This window comes from Oncorhynchus mykiss, chromosome 17, assembly GCF_013265735.2.
Source record: "Oncorhynchus mykiss isolate Arlee chromosome 17, USDA_OmykA_1.1, whole genome shotgun sequence".
Taxonomy (NCBI): domain Eukaryota; kingdom Metazoa; phylum Chordata; class Actinopteri; order Salmoniformes; family Salmonidae; genus Oncorhynchus; species Oncorhynchus mykiss.
In genome coordinates, this window is record NC_048581.1 from 79,068,433 (window position 1) to 79,094,220 (window position 25,788).

The window sequence follows — 25,788 nt, forward strand, 5'->3', positions numbered from 1 at the left end:
ATGGTTGAAGCAGTGATGGTATTGTTAAAATGGTTGAAGCAGTGATGGTAATGTTGCTATGGTTGAAGCAGTGATGGTAATGTTGCTATGGTTGAAGCAGTGATGGTATTGTTAATATGATTGAAGCAGTGATGATAATGTATCTATGGTTGAAGCAGTGATGATATTGTTAATATGGTTGAAACAGTGATGATATTGTTAAAATAGTTGAAGCAGTGATGGTATTGTATCTATGGTTGAAGCAGTGATGATATTGTTGCTATGGTTGAAGCAGTGATGATATTGTTGCTATGGTTGAAGCAGTGATGATATTGTATCTATGGTTGAAGCAGTGATGATATTGTTAATATGGTTGAAGCAGTGAAGGTATTGTTAAAATGGTTGAAGCAGTGCTGATATTGTTGCTATGGTTGAAGCAGTGATGGTGTTGTTGCTATGGTTGAAGCAGTGATGAATTTGTTAACATGGTTGAAGCAGTGATTATATTGTTGCCATGGTTGAAGCAGTGATGATATTGTTGCAAAGGTTGATGCAGTGATGGTAATGTTGCTATGGTTGAAGCAGTGATGGTAATGTTGCTATGGTTGAAGCAGTGATGGTATTGTTAAAATGGTTGAAGCAGTGATGGTAATGTTGCTATGGTTGAAGCAGTGATGGTAATGTTGCTATGGTTGAAGCAGTGATGGTATTGTTAAAATGGTTGAAGCAGTGATGGTAATGTTGCTATGGTTGAAGCAGTGATGGTATTGTTAAAATGTTTGAAGCAGTGATGATATTGTTAATATGGTTGAAGCAGTGATGATATTAACATGGTTGAAGCAGTGATGATATTGTTGCTATGGTTGCAGCAGTGATGATATTGTTGCTATGGTTGAAGCAGTGATGATATTGTATCTATGGTTGAAGCAGTGATGATATTGTTGCTATGGTTGAAGCAGTGATTATATTGTATCTATGGTTGAAGCAGTGATGATATTGTTGCTATGGTTGAAGCAGTGATTATATTGTATCTATGGTTGAAGCAGTGATGATATTGTTAATATGGTTGAAACAGTGATGATATTGTTAAAATAGTTGAAGCAGTGATGGTATTGTTGCTATGGTTGAATCAGTGATGGTATTGATAACATTGTCAAAGCAGTGATGGTATTGTTGCTAAGGTTAAAGCAGTGATGGTATTGTTGCTATGGTTGAATCAGTACTGATATTGTTGCCATGGTTGAAGCAGTGATGATATTGTTGCTATGATTGAATCAGTACTTATATTGTTGCCATGGTTGAAGCAGTGATGATATTGTTGCTATGATTGAAGCAGTGATGATATTGTATCTATGGTTGAAGCAGTGATGATATTGTTAATATGGTTGAAACAGTGATGATATTGTTAAAATAGTTGAAGCAGTGATGGTATTGTTGCTATGGTTGAATCAGTGATGATATTGTTGCTATGGTTGAAGCAGTGATGGTATTGTTGCTATGGTTGAATCAGTGATGATATTGTTGCTATGGTTGAATCAGTGATGATATTGTTGCTATGATTGAAGCAGTGATGGTATTGTTGCTATGGTTGAAGCAGTGATGATATTGTATCTATGGTTGAAGCAGTGATGATATTGTTAATATGGTTGAAACAACAGTGATGATATTGTTAAAATAGTTGAAGCAGTGATGGTATTGTATCTATGGTTGAAGCAGTGATGGTATTGTATCTATGGTTGAAGCAGTGATGATATTGTTGCTATGGTTGAAGCAGTGATTCTATTGTATCTATGGTTGAAGCAGTGATGATATTGTTAATATGGTTGAAACAGTGATGATATTGTTAAAATAGTTGAAGCAGTGATGGTATTGTTGCTATGATTGAAGCAGTGATGATATTGTTGCTATGATTGAAGCAGTGATGGTATTGTTGCTATGGTTGAATCAGTGATGATATTGTTGCTATGGTTGAAGCAGTGATTATATTGTATCTATGGTTGAAGCAGTGATGATATTGTTGCTATGGTTGAAACAGCGATGATATTGTTGCTATGGTTGAAGCAGTGATGATATTGTTGCTATGGTTGAAGCAGTGATGATATTGTATCTATGGTTGAAGCAGTGATGATATTGTTAATATGGTTGAAACAGTGATGATATTGTTAAAATAGTTGAAGCAGTGATGATATTGTTGCTATGGTTGAAGCAGTGATGATATTGTATCTATGGTTGAAGCAGTGATGATATTGTTAATATGGTTGAAACGGTGATGATATTGTTAAAATAGTTGAAGCAGTGATGGTATTGTTGCTATGGTTGAATCAGTGATGGTATTGATAACATTGTCGAAGCAGTGATGGTATTGTTGCTAAGGTTAAAGCAGTGATGGTATTGTTGCTATGGTTGAATCAGTACTGATATTGTTGCCATGGTTGAAGCAGTGATGATATTGTTGCAAAGGTTGAAGCAGTGATGGTAATGTTGCTATGGTTGAAGCAGTGATGGTATTGTTAAAATGGTTGAAGCAGTGATGGTAATGTTGCTATGGTTGAAGCAGTGATGGTAATGTTGCTATGGTTGAAGCAGTGATGGTAATGTTGCTATGGTTGAAGCAGTGATGGTATTGTTACTATGGTTGAAACAGTGATGTTATTGTTAAAATAGTTGAAGCAGTGATGGTATTGTTAATATGATTGAAGCAGTGATGATAATGTATCTATGGTTGAAGCAGTGATGGTATTGTTAATATGATTGAAGCAGTGATGATAATGTATCTATGGTTGAAGCAGTGATGATATTGTTAATATGGTTGAAGCAGTGATGATATTGTTAATATGGTTGAAACAGTGATGATATTGTTAAAATAGTTGAAGCAGTGATGGTATTGTATCTATGGTTGAAGCAGTGATGATATTGTTGCTATGGTTGAAGCAGTGATGATATTGTTGCTATGGTTGAAGCAGTGATGATATTGTATCTATGGTTGAAGCAGTGATGATATTGTTAATATGGTTGAAGCAGTGAAGGTATTGTTAAAATGGTTGAAGCAGTGCTGATATTGTTGCTATGGTTGAAGCAGTGATGGTGTTGTTGCTATGGTTGAAGCAGTGATGAATTTGTTAACATGGTTGAAGCAGTGATTATATTGTTGCCATGGTTGAAGCAGTGATGATATTGTTGCAAAGGTTGATGCAGTGATGGTAATGTTGCTATGGTTGAAGCAGTGATGGTAATGTTGCTATGGTTGAAGCAGTGATGGTATTGTTAAAATGGTTGAAGCAGTGATGGTAATGTTGCTATGGTTGAAGCAGTGATGATATTGTTAAAATGTTAGAAGCAGTGATGATATTGTTAAAATGTTTGAAGCAGTGATGATATTGTTAATATGGTTGAAGCAGTGATGATATTAACATGGTTGAAGCAGTGATGATATTGTTGCAAAGATTGAAGCAGTGATTATATTGTATCTATGGTTGAAGCAGTGATGATATTGTTGCTATGGTTGAAGCAGTGATTATATTGTATCTATGGTTGAAGCAGTGATGATATTGTTAATATGGTTGAAACAGTGATGATATTGTTAAAATAGTTGAAGCAGTGATGGTATTGTTGCTATGGTTGAATCAGTGATGGTATTGATAACATTGTCGAAGCAGTGATGGTATTGTTGCTAAGGTTAAAGCAGTGATGGTATTGTTGCTATGGTTGAATCAGTACTGATATTGTTGCCATGGTTGAAGCAGTGATGATATTGTTGCTATGGTTGAAGCAGTGATGATATTGTTGCTATGATTGAATCAGTACTTATATTGTTGCCATGGTTGAAGCAGTGATGATATTGTTGCTATGGTTGAAGCAGTGATGATATTGTATCTATGGTTGAAGCAGTGATGATATTGTTAATATGGTTGAAACAGTGATGATATTGTTAATATGGTTGAAACAGTGATGATATTGTTAATATGGTTGAAACAGTGATGATATTGTATCTATGGTTGAAACAGTGATGATATTGTTAAAATAGTTGAAGCAGTGATGGTATTGTATCTATGGTTGAAGCAGTGATGATATTGTTAAAATGTTTGAAGCAGTGATGATATTGTTAAAATAGTTGAAGCAGTGATGGTATTGTATCTATGGTTGAAACAGTGATGATATTGTTAAAATAGTTGAAGCAGTGATGGTATTGTATCTATGGTTGAAGCAGTGATGGTATTGTTAAAATGTTTGAAGCAGTGATGATATTGTTAATATGGTTGAAGCAGTGATGATATTAACATGGTTGAAGCAGTGATGATATTGTTGCAAAGATTGAAGCAGTGATTATATTGTATCTATGGTTGAAGCAGTGATGATATTGTTGCTATGGTTGAAGCAGTGATTATATTGTATCTATGGTTGAAGCAGTGATGATATTGTTAATATGGTTGAAACAGTGATGATATTGTTAAAATAGTTGAAGCAGTGATGGTATTGTTGCTATGGTTGAATCAGTGATGATGTTGTTGCTATGGTTGAAGCAGTGATTATATTGTATCTATGGTTGAAGCAGTGATGATATTGTTGCTATGGTTGAAACAGCGATGATATTGTTGCTATGGTTGAAGCAGTGATGATATTGTTGCTATGGTTGAAGCAGTGATGATATTGTATCTATGGTTGAAGCAGTGATGATATTGTTAATATGGTTGAAACAGTGATGATATTGTTAAAATAGTTGAAGCAGTGATGGTATTGTTGCTATGGTTGAATCAGTGATGGTATTGATAACATTGTCGAAGCAGTGATGGTATTGTTGCTAAGGTTAAAGCAGTGATGGTATTGTTGCTATGGTTGAATCAGTACTGATATTGTTGCCATGGTTGAAGCAGTGATGATATTGTTGCAAAGGTTGAAGCAGTGATGGTAATGTTGCTATGGTTGAAGCAGTGATGGTAATGTTGCTATGGTTGAAGCAGTGATGGTAATGTTGCCATGGTTGAAGCAGTGATGGTAATGTTGCTATGGTTGAAGCAGTGATGGTAATGTTGCTATGGTTGAAGCAGTGATGGTAATGTTGCTATGGTTGAAGCAGTGATGGTATTGTTAAAATGTTTGAAGCAGTGATGGTATTGTTAATATGGTTGAAGCAGTGATGATATTAACATGGTTGAAGCAGTGATGATATTGTTGCTATGGTTGAAGCAGTGATGATATTGTTAAAATAGTTGAAGCAGTGATGGTATTGTTGCTATGGTTGAATCAGTGATGGTATTGATAACATTGTCGAAGCAGTGATGGTATTGTTGCTAAGGTTAAAGCAGTGATGGTATTGTTGCTATGGTTGAATCAGTACTGATATTGTTGCCATGGTTGAAGCAGTGATGATATTGTTGCTATGATTGAAGCAGTGATGATATTGTTGCCATGGTTGAAGCAGTGATTATATTGTATCTATGGTTGAAGCAGTGATGATATTGTTGCTATGGTTGAAGAAGTGATTATATTGTATCTATGGTTGAAGCAGTGATGATATTGTTGCTATGGTTGAAGCAGTGATTATATTGTATCTATGGTTGAAGCAGTGATGATATTGTTGCTATGGTTGAAGAAGTGATTATATTGTATCTATGGTTGAAGCAGTGATGATATTGTTAATATGGTTGAAACAGTGATGATATTGTTAAAATAGTTGAAGCAGTGATGATATTGTTGCTATGATTGAAGCAGTGATGATATTGTTGCTATGGTTGAAGCAGTGATTATATTGTATCTATGGTTGAAGCAGTGATGATATTGTTGCTATGGTTGAAGAAGTGATTATATTGTATCTATGGTTGAAGCAGTGATGATATTGTTAATATGGTTGAAACAGTGATGATATTGTTAAAATAGTTGAAGCAGTGATGGTATTGTTGCTATGGTTGAATCAGTGATGATATTGTTAATATGGTTGAAGCAGTGATGATATTGTTGCCATGGTTGAAGCAGTGATGATATTGTTAATATGGTTGAAGCAGTGATGATATTGTTAAAATAGTTGAAGCAGTGATGGTATTGTTGCCATGGTTGAAGCAGTGATGATATTGTTGCTATGGTTGAAGCAGTGATGATATTGTATCTATGGTTGAAGCAGTGATGGTATTGTTAATATGGTTGAAACAGTGATGATATTGTTAAAATAGTTGAAGCAGTGATGGTATTGTTGCTATGGTTGAATCAGTGATGGTATTGATAACATTGTCGAAGCAGTGATGGTATTGTTGCTAAGGTTAAAGCAGTGATGGTATTGTTGCTATGGTTGAATCAGTACTGATATTGTTGCCATGGTTGAATCAGTGATGGTATTGATAACATTGTCGAAGCAGTGATGGTATTGTTGCTAAGGTTAAAGCAGTGATGGTATTGTTGCTATGGTTGAATCAGTACTAATATTGTTGCCATGGTTGAAGCAGTGATGGTATTGTTGCTATGATTGAAGCAGTGATGATATTGTATCTATGGTTGAAGCAGTGATGATATTGTTAATATGGTTGAAACAGTGATGATATTGTTAAAATAGTTGAAGCAGTGATGGTATTGTTGCTAAGGTTAAAGCAGTGATGGTATTGTTGCTATGGTTGAATCAGTACTGATATTGTTGCCATGGTTGAAGCAGTGATGATATTGTTGCTATAATTGAAGCAGTGATGATATTGTTGCTATGATTGAAGCAGTGATGATATTGTTGCTATGATTGAAGCAGTGATGATATTGTTGCTATGATTGAAGCAGTGATGATATTGTTGCTATGATTGAAGCAGTGATGGTATTGTTGCTATGATTGAAGCAGTGATGATATTGTTGCTATGATTGAAGCAGTGATGATATTGTTGCTATGATTGAAGCAGTGATGGTATTGTTGCTATGGTTGAAGCAGTGTTGATTTTGTTTCCATGGTTGAAGCAGTGTTGATATTGTTAATATGGTTGAAGCAGTAATGTTATTGTTGCTATGGTTGAAGCAGTGATGGTATTGTTGCTGTGGTTGAAGCAGTGATTATATCGTTAAAATGGTTGAAGCAGTGATTATATCGTTAAAATGGTTGAAGCAGTGATGATATTGTTGCTATGTTTGAAGCTGTGCTAATATTGTTGCTATGGTTGAAGCAGTGATGATGTTGTTAATTTGGTTGAAGCAGTGATGATATTGTTAATATGGTTGAAGCAGTAATGTTATTGTTGCTATGGTTGAAGCAGTGATGATATTGTTGCTATGGTTGAAGCAGTGATGATATTGTTGCTATGGTTGAAGCAGTGATGATATTGTTGCTATGGTTGAAGCAGTGATGATATTGTTGCTATGGTTGAAGCAGTGATGATATTGTTGCTATGGTTGAAGCAACGATTATATTGTTGCTATGGTTGAAGCAGTGATGATATTGTTGCTATGGTTGAAGCAGTGATGATATTGTTGCTATGGTTGAAGCAGTGATGATATTGTTGCTATGGTTGAAGCAGCGATTATATTGTTGCTATGGTTGAAGAAGTGATGATATTGTTGCTATGGTTGAAGCAGTGATGATATTGTTGCTATGGTTGAAGCAGTGATGATATTGTTGCTATGGTTGAAGCAGTGATGATATTGTTGCTATGGTTGAAGCAGTGATGATATTGTTGCTATGGTTGAAGCAGTGATGATATTGTTGCTATGGTTGAAGCAGTGATGATATTGTTGCTATGGTTGAAGCAGCGATGATATTGTTGCTATGGTTGAAGAAGTGATGATATTGTTGCTATGGTTGAAGAAGTGATGATATTGTTGCTATGGTTGAAGCAGTGATGATATTGTTGCTATGGTTGAAACAGCGATGATATTGTTGCTATGGTTGAACCAGTGATGATATTGTTGCTATGGTTGAAGCAGCGATGATATTGTTGCTATGGTTGAAGAAGTGATGATATTGTTGCTATGGTTGAAGCAGTGATGATATTGTTGCTATGGTTGAAGCAGTGATGATATTGTTGCTATGGTTGAAACAGCGATGATATTGTTGCTATGGTTGAAGCAGTGATGATATTGTTGCTATGGTTGAAGCATTGATGATATTGTTGCTATGGTTGAAGCAGTGATTTACATAGATGGCTAGATTCCTCTATCTCTAGCATGTTAATTACATTTATGAAATACAAAGTTTGAGTGATTTTCCTACCCTCTCTGATTCTATTCCATTTGATGAATCGTTGAGACATGGTTTACTCAGGACTTCCTGGGTCTGTTGTGGTCACAGCTGTGTCATGACTTTGACTGATGCTCTTTATTAGCTGGGATTGGGACTGAGCCTGGGTAGCTGCTGCTGATGCTACATGGGAAGATTCCTCCATTCTCCCTCTCACTTCAGTTCCCTCCTTTGTCAGTTCCCTTCTCTTCAGCCCCTTATAAGAAAGATTGCAGTAAGAGCGCAGTATAACTGTAGTTGGAGTGCAGTGTAACTGCAGTATGCTACAATACTGTGTCCAAAATATCCCAGTCGTCTGCAGCTACTGTACTTTTACTGCAGTTTCAAAACATATGTTTTTTTGTAAGGGGCTCCCCTCACTTGGCACCCTCCTCATAAAATGATCAGCAGTGACACACTGTATATTTCCTTACCCCCGTAGACGACGAGAGATAGAGAGAGAGAAGCTTTGCTACTGGAAATGAGGCAAAAAGTATCCTTCATGTCTTCTCTGTGTCTAGGTGGGAACCTGGGGTTTATTACGTCCCATATGCCAGAGTGGAGGGCTCATTTCATGTGTCTGGTGAAATTGTGCTTCCTACTCCATTCCATATGGTCTCTCCAAGATCGCATAGCAGTTCAGACGTATTTTGTCCTCGTCTTGTCGTGTCCTGTATATATATATATATTTCCAACTTTTTTCACATACATTTTATTTTTATTTTCCATCAACTCATCTTCAAAACACTCTCCTGCAACCCGCCTCACCAATTTATATTTATAAAAAAGTATTATTTACCTCAGATCTGTAATCCTCCAAGAAGCTAGCCAGAAACTCCAAGAAGCTAGCCAGAAACTAGCCAGAAGCTAGCCAGGAGCTAGCCCAGAAGCTAATCCAGAAGCTAATCAGAAGCTAGTTAGCTTCTTTACTGGCAAATCGTTAGTATTCAGCTAACCACGGTTTGTGGTCATCGGCTATCCTTTGGCTCGAAAATCTATCGAAAATCTATCGCCAGTTTTGTACGGCGCAGCGCGGCTCGGAACGGAACATACCGGACCAATTTTTCTCTCCATGTCCCTGGATTTCGACTGCTCTCTGGACATTCATGCCCGGATCTCACAGCTAGCTAGCTGCTATCCGTGTGACAATCGGCTTTCGTCGATTCCGGAGCAAGCATCGATTGTTCCGGTGCTAGCCAGCTCCGTCAATCACTCCTGAGTTCCATCGTTCACTCCTGGGCTGCGGTCAACTATCCGGACCCGTTTTGCTGCTAGCTTGCTACCGATGGCCTGGCTAGCTGTCTAAATCGCCGTGACCCTCAACCAACCTCTCCACTCACTGGACCCTTTTGATCACTCGACTAAGCATGCCTCTCCTTAATGTCAGTATGTCTTGTCCATTGCTGTTCTGGTTAGTGTTTATTGGCTTATTGGCTCTAGTCCTGCTCACTATACCTTATCCAACCTATTAGTTCCACCACCCACACATGCAATGACATCTCCTGGTTTCAATGATGTTTCTAGAGACAATATCTCTCTCTTCATCACCCAATACCTAGGTTTACCTCCACTGTATTCACATCCTACCTTACCTTTGTCTGTACATTATACCTTGATGCTATTTTATCGCCCCCAGAAACCTCCTTTTACTCTCTGTTCCAGACGTTCTAGACGACCAATTCTTATTGCTTTTAGCCGCACCCTTATTCTACTCCTCCTATGTTCCTCTGGCGATGTAGAGGTGAATCCAGGCCCTGCAGTGCCTAGCTCCACTCCTATTCCCCAGGCGCTCTCCTTTGATGACTTCTGTAACCGTAATAGCCTTGGTTTCATGCATGTTAACATTAGAAGCCTCCTCCCTAAGTTTGTTCTATTCACTGCTTTAGCACACTCTGCCAACCCAGATGTTCTAGCTGTGTCTGAATCCTGGCTTAGGAAGACCACCAAAAATTCAGACATTTTAATTCCAAACTACAACATTTTCAGACAAGATAGAACTGCCAAAGGGGGCGGTGTTGCAATCTACTGCAAAGATAGCCTGCAGAGTTCTGTCCTACTATCCAGGTCTGTACAATTTGAACTTCTACTTTTAAAAATCCACCTCTCTAAAAACAAGTCTCTCACCGTTGCCGCCTGCTATAGACCACCCTCTGCCCCCAGCTGTGCTCTGGACACCATATGTGAACTGATTGCCCCCCATCTATCTTCAGAGCTCGTGCTGCTAGGCGACCTAAACTGGAACGTGCTTAACACCCCAGCCATCCTACAATCTAAACTTGATGCCCTCAATCTCACACAAATTATCAATGAACCTACCAGGTACCTCCCCAAAGCCTTAAACACGGGCACCCTCATAGATATCATCCTAACCAACTTCCCCTCTAAATACACCTCTGCTGTCTTCAACCAAGATCTCAGCGATCACTGCCTCATTGCCTGCATCCGTAATGGGTCAGCGGTCAAACGACCTCCTCTCATCACTGTAAAACGCTCCCTGAAACACTTCAGCGAGCAGGCCTTTCTAATCGACCTGGCCGGGGTATCCTGGAAGGATATTGACCTCATCCCGTCAGTAGAGGATGCCTGGATATTTTTTAAAAAATGCCTTCCTAACCATCTTAAATAAACATGCCCCATTCAAGAAATGTAGAACCAGGAACAGATATAGCCCTTGGTTCTCCCCAGACCTGACTGCCCTTAACCAACACAAAAACATCCTATGGCGTTCTGCATTAGCATCGAACAGCCCCCGTGATATGCAGCTGTTCAGGGAAGCTAGAAACCACTATACACAGGCAGTTAGAAAAGCCAAGGCTAGCTTTTTCAAGCAGAAATTTGCTTCTTGCAACATTAACTCAAAAAAGTTCTGGGACACTGTAAAGTCCATGGAGAATAAGAACACCTCCTCCCAGCTGCCCAATGCACTGAAGATAGGAAACACTGTCACCACTGATAAATCCACCATAATTGAGAATTTCAATAAGCATTTTTCTACGGCTGGCCATGCTTTCCACCTGGCTACTCCTACCCCTGTCAACAGCACTGCACCCCCAACAGCAACTCGCCCAAGCCTTCCCCATTTCTCCTTCTCCCAAATCCATTCAGCTGATGTTCTGAAAGAGCTGCAAAATCTGGACCCCTACAAATCAGCCGGGCTAGACAATCTGGACCCTTTCTTTCTAAAATTATCTGCCGAAATTGTTGCCACCCCTATTACTAGCCTGTTCAACCTCTCTTTCGTGTCGTCTGAGATTCCCAAAGATTGGAAAGCAGCTGCGGTCATCCCCCTCTTCAAAGGTGGGGACACTCTTGACCCAAACTGCTACAGACCTATATCTATCCTACCATGCCTTTCTAAGGTCTTCGAAAGCCAAGTCAACAAACAGATTACCGACCATTTCGAATCTCACCATACCTTCTCTGCTATGCAATCTGGTTTCAGAGCTGGTCATGGGTGCACCTCAGCCACGCTCAAGGTCCTAAACGATATCTTAACCGCCATCGATAAGAAACATTACTGTGCAGCCGTATTCATTGATCTGGCCAAGGCTTTCGACTCTGTCAATCACCACATCCTCATCGGCAGACTCAACAGCCTTGGTTTCTCAAATGATTGCCTCGCCTGGTTCACCAACTACTTCTCTGATAGAGTTCAGTGTGTCAAATCGGAGGGTCTGTTGTCCGGACCTCTGGTAGTCTCTATGGGGGTGCCACAGGGTTCAATTCTTGGACCGACTCTCTTCTCTGTATACATCAATGAGGTCGCTCTTGCTGCTGGTGAGTCTCTGATCCACCTCTACGCAGACGACACCATTCTGTATACTTCCGGCCCTTCTTTGGACACTGTGTTAACAACCCTCCAGGCAAGCTTCAATGCCATACAACTCTCCTTCCGTGGCCTCCAATTGCTCTTAAATACAAGTAAAACTAAATGCATGCTCTTCAACCGATCGCTACCTGCACCTACCCGCCTGTCCAACATCACTACTCTGGACGGCTCTGACTTAGAATACGTGGACAACTACAAATACTTAGGTGTCTGGTTAGACTGTAAACTCTCCTTCCAGACCCATATCAAACATCTCCAATCCAAAGTTAAATCTAGAATTGGCTTCCTATTTCGCAACAAAGCATCCTTCACTCATGCTGCCAAAAACATACCCTTGTAAAACTGACCATCCTACCAATCCTCGACTTTGGCGATGTCATTTACAAAATAGCCTCCAATACCCTACTCAACAAATTGGATGCAGTCTATCACAGTGCAATCCGTTTTGTCACCAAAGCCCCATATACTACCCACCATTGCGACCTGTACGCTCTCGTTGGCTGGCCCTCGCTTCATACTCGTCGCCAAACCCACTGGCTCCATGTCATCTACAAGACCCTGCTAGGTAAAGTCCCCCCTTATCTCAGCTCGCTGGTCACCATAGCATCTCCCACCTGTAGCACACGCTCCAGCAGGTATATCTCACTAGTCACCCCCAAAACCAATTCTTTTTTTGGCCGCCTCTCTTTCCAGTTCTCTGCTGCCAATGACTGGAACGAACTACAAAAATCTCTGAAACTGGAAACACTTATCTCCCTCACTAGCTTTAAGCACCAACTGTCAGAGCAGCTCACAGATTACTGCACCTGTACATAGCCCACCTATAATTTAGCCCAAACAACTACCTCTTTCCCAACTGTATTAAATGTATTTATTTATTTTGCTCCTTTGCACCCCATAATTTTTATTTCTACTTTGCACATTCTTCCATTGCAAAACTACCATTCCAGTGTTTTACTTGCTATATTGTATTTACCTTGCCACCATGTCCTTTTTTGCCTTTACCTCCCTTCTCACCTCATTTGCTCACATTGTATATAGACTTGTTTATACTGTATTATTGACTGTATGTTTGTTTTACTCCATGTGTAACTCTGTGTCGTTGTATCTGTCGAACTGCTTTGCTTTATCTTGGCCAGGTCGCAATTGTAAATGAGAACTTGTTCTCAACTTGCCTACCTGGTTAAATAAAGGTAAAATAAATAAATAAAATAAATATGGATCTACGGGACATCTGCAGCATGTGTATCTGGAGAGGATCAGGAGGGATGTGCAGGGAGGGGTAGCAGCTATCTCACTGAGGATGAGTCGGACCTGTTACCTTATGATTGTGATTATAAGAGACGCTGCTTTAACTGGAGGGACTGGGGCCGGTGCAGAACCCAAAGAAGGTGCCTGCGCGACTTTACTGGGATGAGAGCAGAGAGATTGAGTGTTTTGTACTCTCTTAAGGAACTGGCTCCTCGTCAGGCCCTAGTCCAGAGGCTAATGGACCATGATGAGATCAACCCCTCTGGGATTCCGCTGGTTAGGCCATGTTAGACATATTAGGCATCTCTCCATCTCTCTTCTCTCTCCTTCTCTCCTTTTCTCTCTCCTCTCTACTTCTTTCTCCTCTCTCCTCTTTCCTTCTCTCTCCTTTTCTCTCATTCACTATCCTCTCTCCTCTCTCCTTCTCTCCCCTTCTCTCTCCTTCACTATCCTCTCTCCTCTCTCCTTCTCTCCCCTTCTCTCTCCTTCACTATCCTCTCCTTCGATCTCCTTCCATCTCCTTCACTATCCAACATTGCACTCATTAAGTTCCAAAATAATAGACATTTCAAATGTTATATTATATCTATATACAGTGTTGTAACGATGCCTGTCTTCTCTCCTTCTCTTTCCTTCTCTCTCCTTCTCTGCCTTTCTCTCCCCTTCTCTCTCCTCTGTCCTTCTCTCCTTCTTGCTCCTTCTCTCTCCTCTCTTTCTCCGCCACCCCCCCGTTTCCCCCGTTCTCCCCTTCTCTCTGCCTTCTCCCCCTGTAACCCCGCCCTCGTTCTCTTCCTCTCTCCCCCTCTCTCCCCAAGTAATCCCCCCTTCTTTTCCTTTCTCACCCCTTCTCTTCCTGTTTCCCCCTTCTCTTCCTGTCTCCCCCTTCTCTTCCTGTCTCCCCCTTCTCTTCCTGTCTCCCCCTTCTCTTCCTGTCTCCCCCTTCTCCCCATCTCCCCCTTCTCTTCCTGTCTCCCCCTTCTCCCCATCCCCCCCTTCTCCTCCTGTCTCCCCATTCTCCTCCTGTCTCCCCCATTCTCTTCCTGTCTCCCCCATCTCTTCCTGTCTCCCCCTTCTCTTCCTATCTCCTCCTTCTCCTCCTGTCTCCTCCTTCTCCTCCTGTCTCCTCCTTCTCTTCCTGTCTCCTCCTTCTCCTCCTGTCTCCTCCTTCTCCTCCTGTCTCCTCCTTCTCCTCCAGTCTCCTCCTTCTCCTCCTGTCTCCCCCTTCTCTTCCTGTCTCCCCTTTCTCATCCTGTCTCCCCCTTCTCTTCCTGTCTCCCCCTTCTCATCCTGTCTCCCCCTTCTCTTCCTGTCTCCCCCTTCTCCCCCTGTCTCCCCCTTCTCCCCCTGTCTCCCCCTTCTCCCCATCTCCCCCTTCTCCTCCTGTCTCCCCCCTCTCTTTCCTTTCTCCCCCTTCTCTTCCTGTCTCCCCCTTCTCCCCATCTCCCCCCTTCTCCTCCTGTCTCCTCCTTCTCCTCCTGTCTCCCCCTTCTTTTCCTGTCTGCCCCTTCTCCTTCTGTCTCCCCTTTCTCATCCTGTCTCCCCCTTCTCTTCTTGTCTCCCCCTTCTCCTCCTGTCTCCCCCTTCTCTTCCTGTCCCCCCCTTCTCTTCCTGTCTCCCCCTTCTCTTCCTGTCTCCCCCTTCTCCTCCTGTCTCCCCCTTCTCTTCCTGTCCCCCCCTTCTCTTCCTTTCTCCCCCTTCTCTTCCTGTCTCCCCCTTCTCCCCATCTCCCCCCTTCTCTTCCTGTCTCCCCCTTCTCCCCATCTCCCCCCTTCTCTTCCTGTCTCCCCCTTCTCCCCATCTCCCCCTTCTCCCCATCTCCCCCTTCTCTTCCTTTCTCCCCCTTCTCTTCCTGTCTCCCCCTTCTCCCCATCTCCCCCTTCTCCTCCTGTCTCCCCCATTCTCCTCCTGTCTCCCCCCTGCTCTCACTGTAACCCACCTCTCACCAGCTACACACATCTAACCCTCAGTTTTCACCTTAATTCATCCAAATCTTTGTTGAGTCCAGACTTCAAACGACTGTAACTTAGTGGGAGTGTGGGTGGAAGGAAAGCCTAGGCAGGCAGGCGCTCTCTGAACAGTCCCTTAGCTCACCCTATTAAAATGCCTCATTGCTTTGGCAGAGGAGCCTTTTATTGCTGCTGGTACATATTGTTGCCTTGGCTACAGTATACATCCATTCTCCAATGAGCTACCTACTGCATGCGGATATTTTTTTTTTGAGGAAGTGCAGACGCAGGCAGAGCCTCCTGTACCCAGGGGACAAAAAGCGTGACATTCCAATAGGGCTGGAGGTTTAGCAGAGCGCTCCTTCTATACCACTCCTCCTCCAGCTCATCTGGCTCAGCAGACCTCTAACGTGATGGGTGGGCTCAATACACATTCCCAACATTAGAGGAGTGTGTTCACAGGCACACACACTCTCTCTCGCTTCACGCACAAACACACACACACACACACACACACACACATACACACACACACACACCACACACACCAGACCTGACTGTGTTCAGCATAACTCGAACCTTCACATACATCCTCAGATGTCATGGATTCATGATTTATACCAACGTTAAAGTTACCCACACATCCATCAAGTCCAGGTGTCAGGCTAAGTGCATTCTGTCCAGGTGTCAGGCTAAGTGCATTCTGTCCAGGTGTCAGCTTAAGTGCATGCTGTCCAGGTGTCAGGCTAAGAGCATGCTGTCCAGGTGTCAGGCTAAGTGCATTCTGTCCAGGTGTCAGGCTAAGTGCATTCTGTCCAGGTGTCAGGCTAAGTGCATTCTGTCCAGGTGTCAGGCTAAGTGCATTCTGTCCAGGTGTCAGGCTAAGTGCATTCTGTCCAGGTGTCAGCTTAAGTGCATGCTGTCCAGGTGTCAGGCTAAGAGCATGCTGTCCAGGTGTCAGGCTAAGTGCATTCTGTCCAGGTGTCAGGCTAAGTGCATTCTGTCCAGGTGCCAGGCTAAGTGCATTCTGTCCAGGTGTCAGGCTAAGTGCATTCTGTCCAGGTGTCAGGCTAAGTGCATTCTGTCCAGGTGTCAGGCTAAGTGCATGCAGTCCAGGTGTCAGGCTAAGTGCATGCTGTCCAGGTGTCAGGCTAAGAGCATTCTGTCCAGGTGTCAGGCTAAGAGCATTCTGTCCAGGTGTCAGGCTAAGAGCATTCTGTCCAGGTGTCAGGCTAAGAGCATTTTGTCCAGGTGTCAGGCTAAGTGCATTCTGTCCAGGTGTCAGGCTAAGAGCATTCTGTCCAGGTGTCAGGCTAAGTGCGTGCTGTCAGGGTAAGTGCATGCTGTCCAGGTGTCAGGCTAAGAGCATTCGGACCAAGTGTCAGGCTAAGTGCGTGCTGTCAGGGTAAGTGCATGCTGTCACGGTGTCAGGCTAAGTGCATTCTGTCCAGGTGTCAGGGTAAGTGCATTCTGTCCAGGTGTCAGGCTAAGTGCATGCTGTCCAGGTGTCAGGCTAAGTGCATGCTGTCCAGGTGTCAGGCTAAGTGCATGCTGTCCAGGTGTCAGGCTAAGTGCATGCTGTCCAGGTGTCAGGCTAAGTGCATTCTGTCCAGGTGCCAGGCTAAGTGCATGCTGCCCAGGTGTCAGGCTAAGTGCATGCTGTCCAGGTGTCAGGCTAAGTGCATGCTGTCCAGGTGTCAGGCTAAGAGCATTCTGTCCAGGTGTCAGGCTAAGTGCATGCTGTCCAGGTGTCAGGCTAAGTGCATGCTGCCCAGGTGTCAGGCTAAGTGCATGCTGCCCAGGTGTCAGGCTAAGTGCATGCTGCCCAGGTATCAGGCTAAGTGCATTCTGTCCAGGTGTCAGGCTAAGTGCATTCTGTCCAGGTGTCAGGCTAAGTGCATTCTGTCCAGGTGTCAGGCTAAGTTCATGCTGTCCAGGTGTCAGGCTAAGAGCATTCTGTCCAGGTGTCAGGCTAAGTGCATTCTGGCCAGGTGTCAGGCTAAGTGCATTCTGTCCAGGTGTCAGGCTAAGAGCATTCTGTCCAGGTGTCAGGCTAAGTGCATTCTGTCCAGGTGTCAGGCTAAGTGCATGCTGTCCAGGTGTCAGGCTAAGTGCATGCTGTCCAGGTGTCAGGCTAAGTGCATGCTGTCCAGGTGTCAGGCTAAGAGCATTCTGTCCAGGTGTCAGGCTAAGAGCATTTTGTCCAGGTGTCAGGCTAAGTGCATTCTGTCCAGGTGTCAGGCTAAGAGCATTCTGTCCAGGTGTCAGGCTAAGTGCGTGCTGTCAGGGTAAGTGCATGCTGTCCAGGTGTCAGGCTAAGAGCATTCGGACCAAGTGTCAGGCTAAGTGCGTGCTGTCAGGGTAAGTGCATGCTGTCATGGTGTCAGGCTAAGTGCATTCTGTCCAGGTGTCAGGGTAAGTGCATTCTGTCCAGGTGTCAGGCTAAGTGCATGCTGTCCAGGTGTCAGGCTAAGTGCATGCTGTCCAGGTGTCAGGCTAAGTGCATGCTGTCCAGGTGTCAGGCTAAGTGCATGCTGTCCAGGTGTCAGGCTAAGTGCATTCTGTCCAGGTGCCAGGCTAAGTGCATGCTGCCCAGGTGTCAGGCTAAGTGCATGCTGTCCAGGTGTCAGGCTAAGTGCATGCTGTCCAGGTGTCAGGCTAAGAGCATTCTGTCCAGGTGTCAGGCTAAGTGCATGCTGTCCAGGTGTCAGGCTAAGTGCATGCTGCCCAGGTGTCAGGCTAAGTGCATGCTGTCCAGGTGTCAGGCTAAGTGCATTCTGTCCAGGTGCCAGGCTAAGTGCATGCTGCCCAGGTGTCAGGCTAAGTGCATGCTGTCCAGGTGTCAGGCTAAGTGCATGCTGTCCAGGTGTCAGGCTAAGAGCATTCTGTCCAGGTGTCAGGCTAAGTGCATGCTGTCCAGGTGTCAGGCTAAGTGCATGCTGCCCAGGTGTCAGGCTAAGTGCATGCTGCCCAGGTGTCAGGCTAAGTGCATGCTGCCCAGGTATCAGGCTAAGTGCATTCTGTCCAGGTGTCAGGCTAAGTGCATTCTGTCCAGGTGTCAGGCTAAGTGCATTCTGTCCAGGTGTCAGGCTAAGTTCATGCTGTCCAGGTGTCAGGCTAAGAGCATTCTGTCCAGGTGTCAGGCTAAGTGCATTCTGGCCAGGTGTCAGGCTAAGTGCATTCTGTCCAGGTGTCAGGCTAAGAGCATTCTGTCCAGGTGTCAGGCTAAGTGCATTCTGTCCAGGTGTCAGGCTAAGTGCATGCTGTCCAGGTGTCAGGCTAAGTGCATGCTGTCCAGGTGTCAGGCTAAGTGCATGCTGTCCAGGTGTCAGGCTAAGAGCATTCTGTCCAGGTGTCAGGCTAAGAGCATTTTGTCCAGGTGTCAGGCTAAGTGCATTCTGTCCAGGTGTCAGGCTAAGAGCATTCTGTCCAGGTGTCAGGCTAAGTGCGTGCTGTCAGGGTAAGTGCATGCTGTCCAGGTGTCAGGCTAAGAGCATTCGGACCAAGTGTCAGGCTAAGTGCGTGCTGTCAGGGTAAGTGCATGCTGTCATGGTGTCAGGCTAAGTGCATTCTGTCCAGGTGTCAGGGTAAGTGCATTCTGTCCAGGTGTCAGGCTAAGTGCATGCTGTCCAGGTGTCAGGCTAAGTGCATGCTGTCCAGGTGTCAGGCTAAGTGCATGCTGTCCAGGTGTCAGGCTAAGTGCATGCTGTCCAGGTGTCAGGCTAAGTGCATTCTGTCCAGGTGCCAGGCTAAGTGCATGCTGCCCAGGTGTCAGGCTAAGTGCATGCTGTCCAGGTGTCAGGCTAAGTGCATGCTGTCCAGGTGTCAGGCTAAGAGCATTCTGTCCAGGTGTCAGGCTAAGTGCATGCTGTCCAGGTGTCAGGCTAAGTGCATGCTGCCCAGGTGTCAGGCTAAGTGCATGCTGCCCAGGTGTCAGGCTAAGTGCATGCTGCCCAGGTATCAGGCTAAGTGCATTCTGTCCAGGTGTCAGGCTAAGTGCATTCTGTCCAGGTGTCAGGCTAAGTGCATTCTGTCCAGGTGTCAGGCTAAGTTCATGCTGTCCAGGTGTCAGGCTAAGAGCATTCTGTCCAGGTGTCAGGCTAAGTGCATTCTGGCCAGGTGTCAGGCTAAGTGCATTCTGTCCAGGTGTCAGGCTAAGAGCATTCTGTCCAGGTGTCAGGCTAAGTGCATTCTGTCCAGGTGTCAGGCTAAGTGCATGCTGTCCAGGTGTCAGGCTAAGTGCATGCTGTCCAGGTGTCAGGCTAAGTGCATGCTGTCCAGGTGTCAGGCTAAGTGCATTCTGTCCAGGTGTCAGGCTAAGTGCTGGTTTGCACTGCAGCCCTCCAGTCATTCAAATTAAAAGCGTCTGATTTATTCTATCTGAATGAATGCCAATGGAGTCCTATTTGGCGCTTCTAATTGATCTCCCATGAGTTGTTCTAGATACCCTCCTCTCCTCTCCTCTCCTCTCCTCTCCTCTCCTCTCCTCTCCTCTACTCACCCCTCCACTCCTCTACTCACCTCTCCTCTCCAATACTCTCCTCTGCTCTCTTCTCCTCTCCTTTCTCCCATTCTCCCCTCCACTTCTCACTGCTCTAGTCTGTTTCCAATTACCCTGGAACGAATCAAATACAATATTACTCAATGAGAGCAACTTTATTAGACAACAACCATGATTAAGTGCTTCTGATACTGTTTGCAAGTGGAACGTTTTTACAAAACTGAATCTGTTTTTGGCAGAGCTATGTGTTGTACAGTCATCAACATCAATGCTCTCGCTTCCTCTCACTTGAAATCTTAACATCTGTACTGAGTACATTAGACATGTCATTATTAGCTCCGGCACGCTGGGATCTTGACATCAAGTACAGGAAGTCTCTTCCTCTGAATAATTGTTGTCTGCTTCTGGAAAGTGTTCGCAGGTTTCTCTGTTTTTAAAGTTGAGGAGGATATACCCAAACATTTACCTGGCCCCAATTACCCTGACATTATGACCACACACACACAGACAGACAGACAGACAGATGGACGGGCGGGCGGGCGGGCGGACAGACGGACGGACGGACAGAGTTAATATTCTCCTTCTCCAAGGCCTGTGGTCCTGTATGTCTGTAAATGGAATGTGTTTATACTGTCTGCCTGCCTCCTCAAACCAGATGTGATTTACTATTACCCCAGGAGGTTGAAACATGAGCTATTTGGACGACAAAGTTTGTGGTCATGGACTCCTGAGATAACTAATCCTTGTCAGGTCGCTACATCCATCACTGTCCTCTCTCTGTCCTCTCTCTGTAATGTCGATACACCAACTTCAGCCTTTTACATTCAGTGCTGACATTCAATGTAAAATCAGACTTTTCCCCTTTAAACTCAACACCCACCATCCATCCCCGGATGTACTGTTAAACGCTCTTCAACAAAGCTTTCTTTGCCCTTAACCTTTTCTGAACACCTCCAAAACAAAGGTAATGTGGTTTGGTAAGAAGAATGACCCTCTCCCCACAGGTGTGATTACTACCTCTGAGGGTTTAGAGCTTGAGGTAGTGAGTATGGTTAAATGGTCCTTCTCTCAGCACATATCAAAGCTGCAGGCTAAGATTAAATCTAGACATAGTTTCCTCTATCGTAACCGCTCCTCTTTCATCCCAGCTGCCAAACTAACCCTGATTTAGATGACCATCCTACCCATGCTAGATTACAGAGATGTAATTTATAGATTGGCAGGTAAGGGTTCTCTCGAGCGACTAGATGTTCTTTACCATTCGATTTGCCATCAATGCTCCTTATAGGACACATCACTGCACTCTGTACTCCTCTGTAAACTGGTCATCTCTGTATACCTGTCGCAAGTCATGTACTGTATCCTATTCTATTCTACTGTATCTTAGTCTATGCCGCTCTGACATTGCTCGTCCATATATTTTTATATTCTTAATTCCATTCCTTTACTAGATTTGTGTGTATTAGGTACTTGTGGTGTATTGTTAGATATTACTTGTTAGATATTGCTGCACTGTCGGAACTAGAAGCACAAGCATTTCACTACACCCGCAATAACATCTGCTAAATACGTGTATGTGACCAATAAAATTAGATTAGATGATTTGATTTGAAGACCCACTGGTTGATGCTTATTTATAAAACCCTCTTCGGCCTCACTCCCCCCTATCGGAGATATCTACTGCAGCCCTCATCCTCCACATACAAAACCTGTTCTCTTAGTCACATTCTGTTAAAGTTCCCCAAAGCACTGGCTTCTTCTTGTGATGTGTTGCTGTCTCTATCTTCTTGCTCTTTGTGCTATCGTCTGTACCATGTTTTGTGCTGCTGCCATGTTGTGTTACTACCATGCTGTGTTGTCATGTGTCTGCTGCCATGTTGTGTTGCTACCATGCTGTGTTGCTACCATGCTGTGTTGTCATGTGTTTCTGCCATGTTGTGTTGCTACCATGCTGTGTTGTCATGTGTTGCTACCATGCTGTGTTGTCATGTGTTGCTACCATGCTGTGTTGTCATGTGTTTCTGCCATGCTGTGTTGTCATGTGTTGCTACCATGCTGTGTTGTCATGTGTTGCTACCATGCTGTGTTGTCATGTGTTGCTACCATGCTGTGTTGTCATGTGTTTCTGCCATGCTGTGTTGTCATGTGTTGCTGCCATGCTGTGTTGTCATGTGTTGCTACCATGCTGTGTTGTCATGTGTTGCTACCATGCTGTGTTGTCATGTGTTGCTACCATGCTGTGTTGTCATGTGTTTCTGCCATGCTGTGTTGTCATGTGTTGCTACCATGCTGTGTTGTCATGTGTTGCTACCATGCTGTGTTGTCATGTGTTTCTGCCATGCTGTGTTGTCATGTGTTGCTACCATGCTGTGTTGTCATGTGTTTCTGCCATGCTGTGTTGTCATGTGTTGCTACCATGCTGTGTTGTCATGTGTTGCTACCATGCTGTGTTGTCATGTGTTGCTACCATGCTGTGTTGTCATGTGTTTCTGCCATGCTGTGTTGTCATGTGTTGCTACCATGCTGTGTTGTCATGTGTTTCTGCCATGCTGTGTTGTCATGTGTTGCTACCATGCTGTGTTGTCATGTGTTTCTGCCATGCTGTGTTGTCATGTGTTGCTACCATGCTGTGTTGTTGCCTTAGGTCTCTCTTTATGTAGTGTTGTGGTGTCTCTCTTGTCGTGATGTGTGTTTTGTCCTATATTTTTATAGAATTTAATATTTTTAATCCCAGCCCCTGTCCCCGCAGGAGGCCTTTTGCTTTTTGGAAGGCCGTCATTGTAAATAATACATTGTTCTTAACGGACTTGCCTGGTTAAATAAAGAAATAAAACATAATAATAAACTCTGACCCTAAACACACAGACTTCCTACCCTTTATACTAGTGTAAAGGAAAGCCAGCCAGGCAGACTCAACACTCAGTATCTGAGACAGTTCCCTAATGCCTGTTCTAAACTCTGCCACTTCTTCCCTCTCCCATTGTTATTTAGGGTGCCCATTCTCTACTGTTGCCCATACTGGCCTTCTCATAGCCCGGCTCATAATAGCTCCTCAGAGAGGACGGGATTCTAGTGGTGGAATCTTCCACCCTGGCAACCGAACAATGAATTCCATTCAGCATGACTGTGTGGTTTCAGGGGGATTCAGACTGAAGGGTTTCCCACAAACCCCTTTAATTACCACGACCAGAGACTCAACTGCTCCCTCCATCCAGGAATGTGCTCCCAAAACCAGAAATGCTTCTGTTCCATTCAGCCTGCTCTGTGAAACTCTTCCATAATTCCACAGGCGGCAGGGGAATGAGTACTGTACCAGAGAGCTGGAAATGGGTTGATATCCCCCAAACTAAATGGTGAAGGTTGGACCATCAAAGACTGTATATCTGCTGAGGGGGGATGGATGATGCTTTCGGTCTGTCTGTCTTCTGTGTCGCCTCCCTGGGTACAGAGTTTACCTGCTGTTATAGTTGTAGGGAGCTTGAGGAGGGAGATCAGTTATTCCATGGTTATTGTACATGGTGTATTAGAGGAGCGGAGGAGAGACGAGAGGAGTGGAGTAGAGTAGATAGGAGAGGAGGAGGGAGAAGTGGGGAGGAGAGAGAAGTGGAGAGGAGAGAGGGGAGAGGAGTAGAAAGGAGAGGAGGAGAGAGAAGGGGAGAGGAGGAGAGAGGAGAGGAGTAGAATAGAGAGGGGGAGAGGAGTAGAGGGGAGAGGAGAGAATGTGAAAACGCAACAAGCTCACGAGAGTAGAGAAAAGAATAACAGTCAGTGTTCAAACAGCCTGAAGACAGTGTCATCATGATGAAATGGAACGAGAACATGAAAGACTACTTGGACTCCAGAACATGATCTGGCTAAAACATCCTTAGCCTTTCCTACTGGGACCCACCCCACCATGATATCTTGCTTTTCTGAACATACTTTAGATTCTGCTGCAGTAGCTAAGGCTGGTGAGATCGCTTTCCTTACCTAGCTATAATGGCATGTGACCTTTTCAGGAAGTCAATGAGAGCCCAATCAGGTTGCTGCTGGTTCCACTACCTTCACATACTGTGTGTGTGGCTGGCCTTTATGAATAAATAAAAACTCAAGTACCTACATAGAACAGTGCTGCAGCAGTAAGTCAAGTCATTATCAGTCTACTGTAGATGATTAGGTTTGTTATCATTTCATTCAAGTGCACATGTACTGTACCGTATTGTGTAGTGGAGCATGTACAGGCCATAGTCCCAGTCAGTATTAGATAGAACGCCGTTGCTGTCCCGCCCTCCTGAGGGGAAAACAAACTGTGGTAACCTAGGTTACCCCGCTGGCTCACAGAAACTACTTGACCTTTTTCAACTGGAATTTTCTTGTTGTCTGCTTGTTTTAGTAAATTACAAAACTACATTTAAGAAGAGTACAACATGTCTAAAGATTTATTTTCAACATTGTCTGCTCCCGAGAGTTCTCATGCCCCTTTTCATGACAGTGCTTGCAGCCACGTGAGTGTTAGCTAGCTACCGACTGGAACATTAAGCTAGCCAAGACCAACAACACAAACTGAATATACAACGGACTACAAGTTAAATGTGATGTGATGAAATGTTTTCCACACGCATAGCTATGTGTAGGATTACATAAGCAACAGAGGGATGAGAGGAGACATGCGGACAGACAGGAGCAACAGAGGGATGAGAGGAGACATGCGGACAGACAGGAGCAACAGAGGGATGAGAGGAGACATGAGGACAGACAGGAGCAACAGAGGGATGAGAGGAGACATGAGGACAGACAGGAGCAACAGAGGGATGAGAGGAGACATGAGGACAGACAGGAGCAACATAGGGATGAGAGGAGACATGAGGACAGACAGGAGCAACAGAGGGATGAGAGGAGACATGAGGACAGACAGGAGCAACAGAGGGATGAGAGGAGACATGAGGACAGACAGGAGCAACAGAGGGATGAGAGGAGACATGAGGACAGACAGGAGCAACAGAGGGATGAGAGGAGACATGAGGACAGACAGGAGCAAAAGAGGGATGAGAGGAGACATGAGGACAGACAGGAGCAACAGAGGGATGAGAGGAGACATGAGGACAGACAGGAGCAACAGAGGGATGATCGAAGACATGAGGACAGACAGTGGTGTAATGTACCTAAGTAAAACTACTTGAAAGTACTACTTAAGTAGTTTTTGGGGGTATCTGTACTTTACTATTTATATTTTTTGACAATAATTCCTAAACAAAATACTACAGACATTTTCCCTGACACCCAAAAGTACGTGTTACATTGTGAATGCTTAGCAGGACAGGAAAATTGCCTAATTCACACACTAATCAAGAGAACATCCCTGGTCATCCTTTCTGCCACCTGATCTGGCAGACTCACTAAAGACATGCTTCGTTTGTAAATGATGTGTGTGTTGGAGCATGCCCCTGGCTATCTGTAAATTAAAAAACAAGAAAATGATGCTGTCTGGTTTGATTAATATAAGGAATTTGAAAGTATTTATACTTTTACTTTTGATACTTAAGTATATTTAAAACCAGGTACTTTTAGACTTTTACTCAAGTAGTATTTTACTGGATGACTTTTACTTGAGTAATTTTCTATTAAGGTATCTTTACTTTTACTCAAGTATGATAATTGGGTACTTTTCCCCCCACTGTGACAGACAGGAGCAACAGAGGGATGAGAAGAAACCAATTAGCTCTTTCCCCACATTCTGTCACCTGCCTCTCTACTCATCCACATCGTGATAGTGTAGCCTCTTCGACCCGTGCATTTCGACCAATTAAAGTCTGGATGCAAATTACCACACACTCATTACCTGTCTCTCACAATGGAGCAGAACTCATCTCCCTCCTGCTGTACTGCTCATCGCATTAGAACAGGAGGCTCCAAGGCTGCATCATTCACACAAACACACACACACACACAAACATATACACACACGCGCGCGCAAACAGGCAGAGCACAACCTACATCATCCCAACACCCCCACTAGCACACAGACTGAGTGCAACAAAGACTTGAGAAAATACTCAATCTAATCTATAAATCACCAGCTGATGAAATGTGCATGAATGTTCTCTTCCTTGACCTTGTCAATGAAAAT

General features: G+C 44.0%; 1 protein-coding gene across 8 annotated transcripts in view; it reads left to right on the top strand.

Moving 5' to 3' along the window:
• The window catches only part of LOC110494640 (kazrin), a 246,870-nt gene that overhangs the window by 115,345 nt on the left and 105,737 nt on the right, over nt 1-25,788 (top strand). The window lies entirely within an intron of this gene.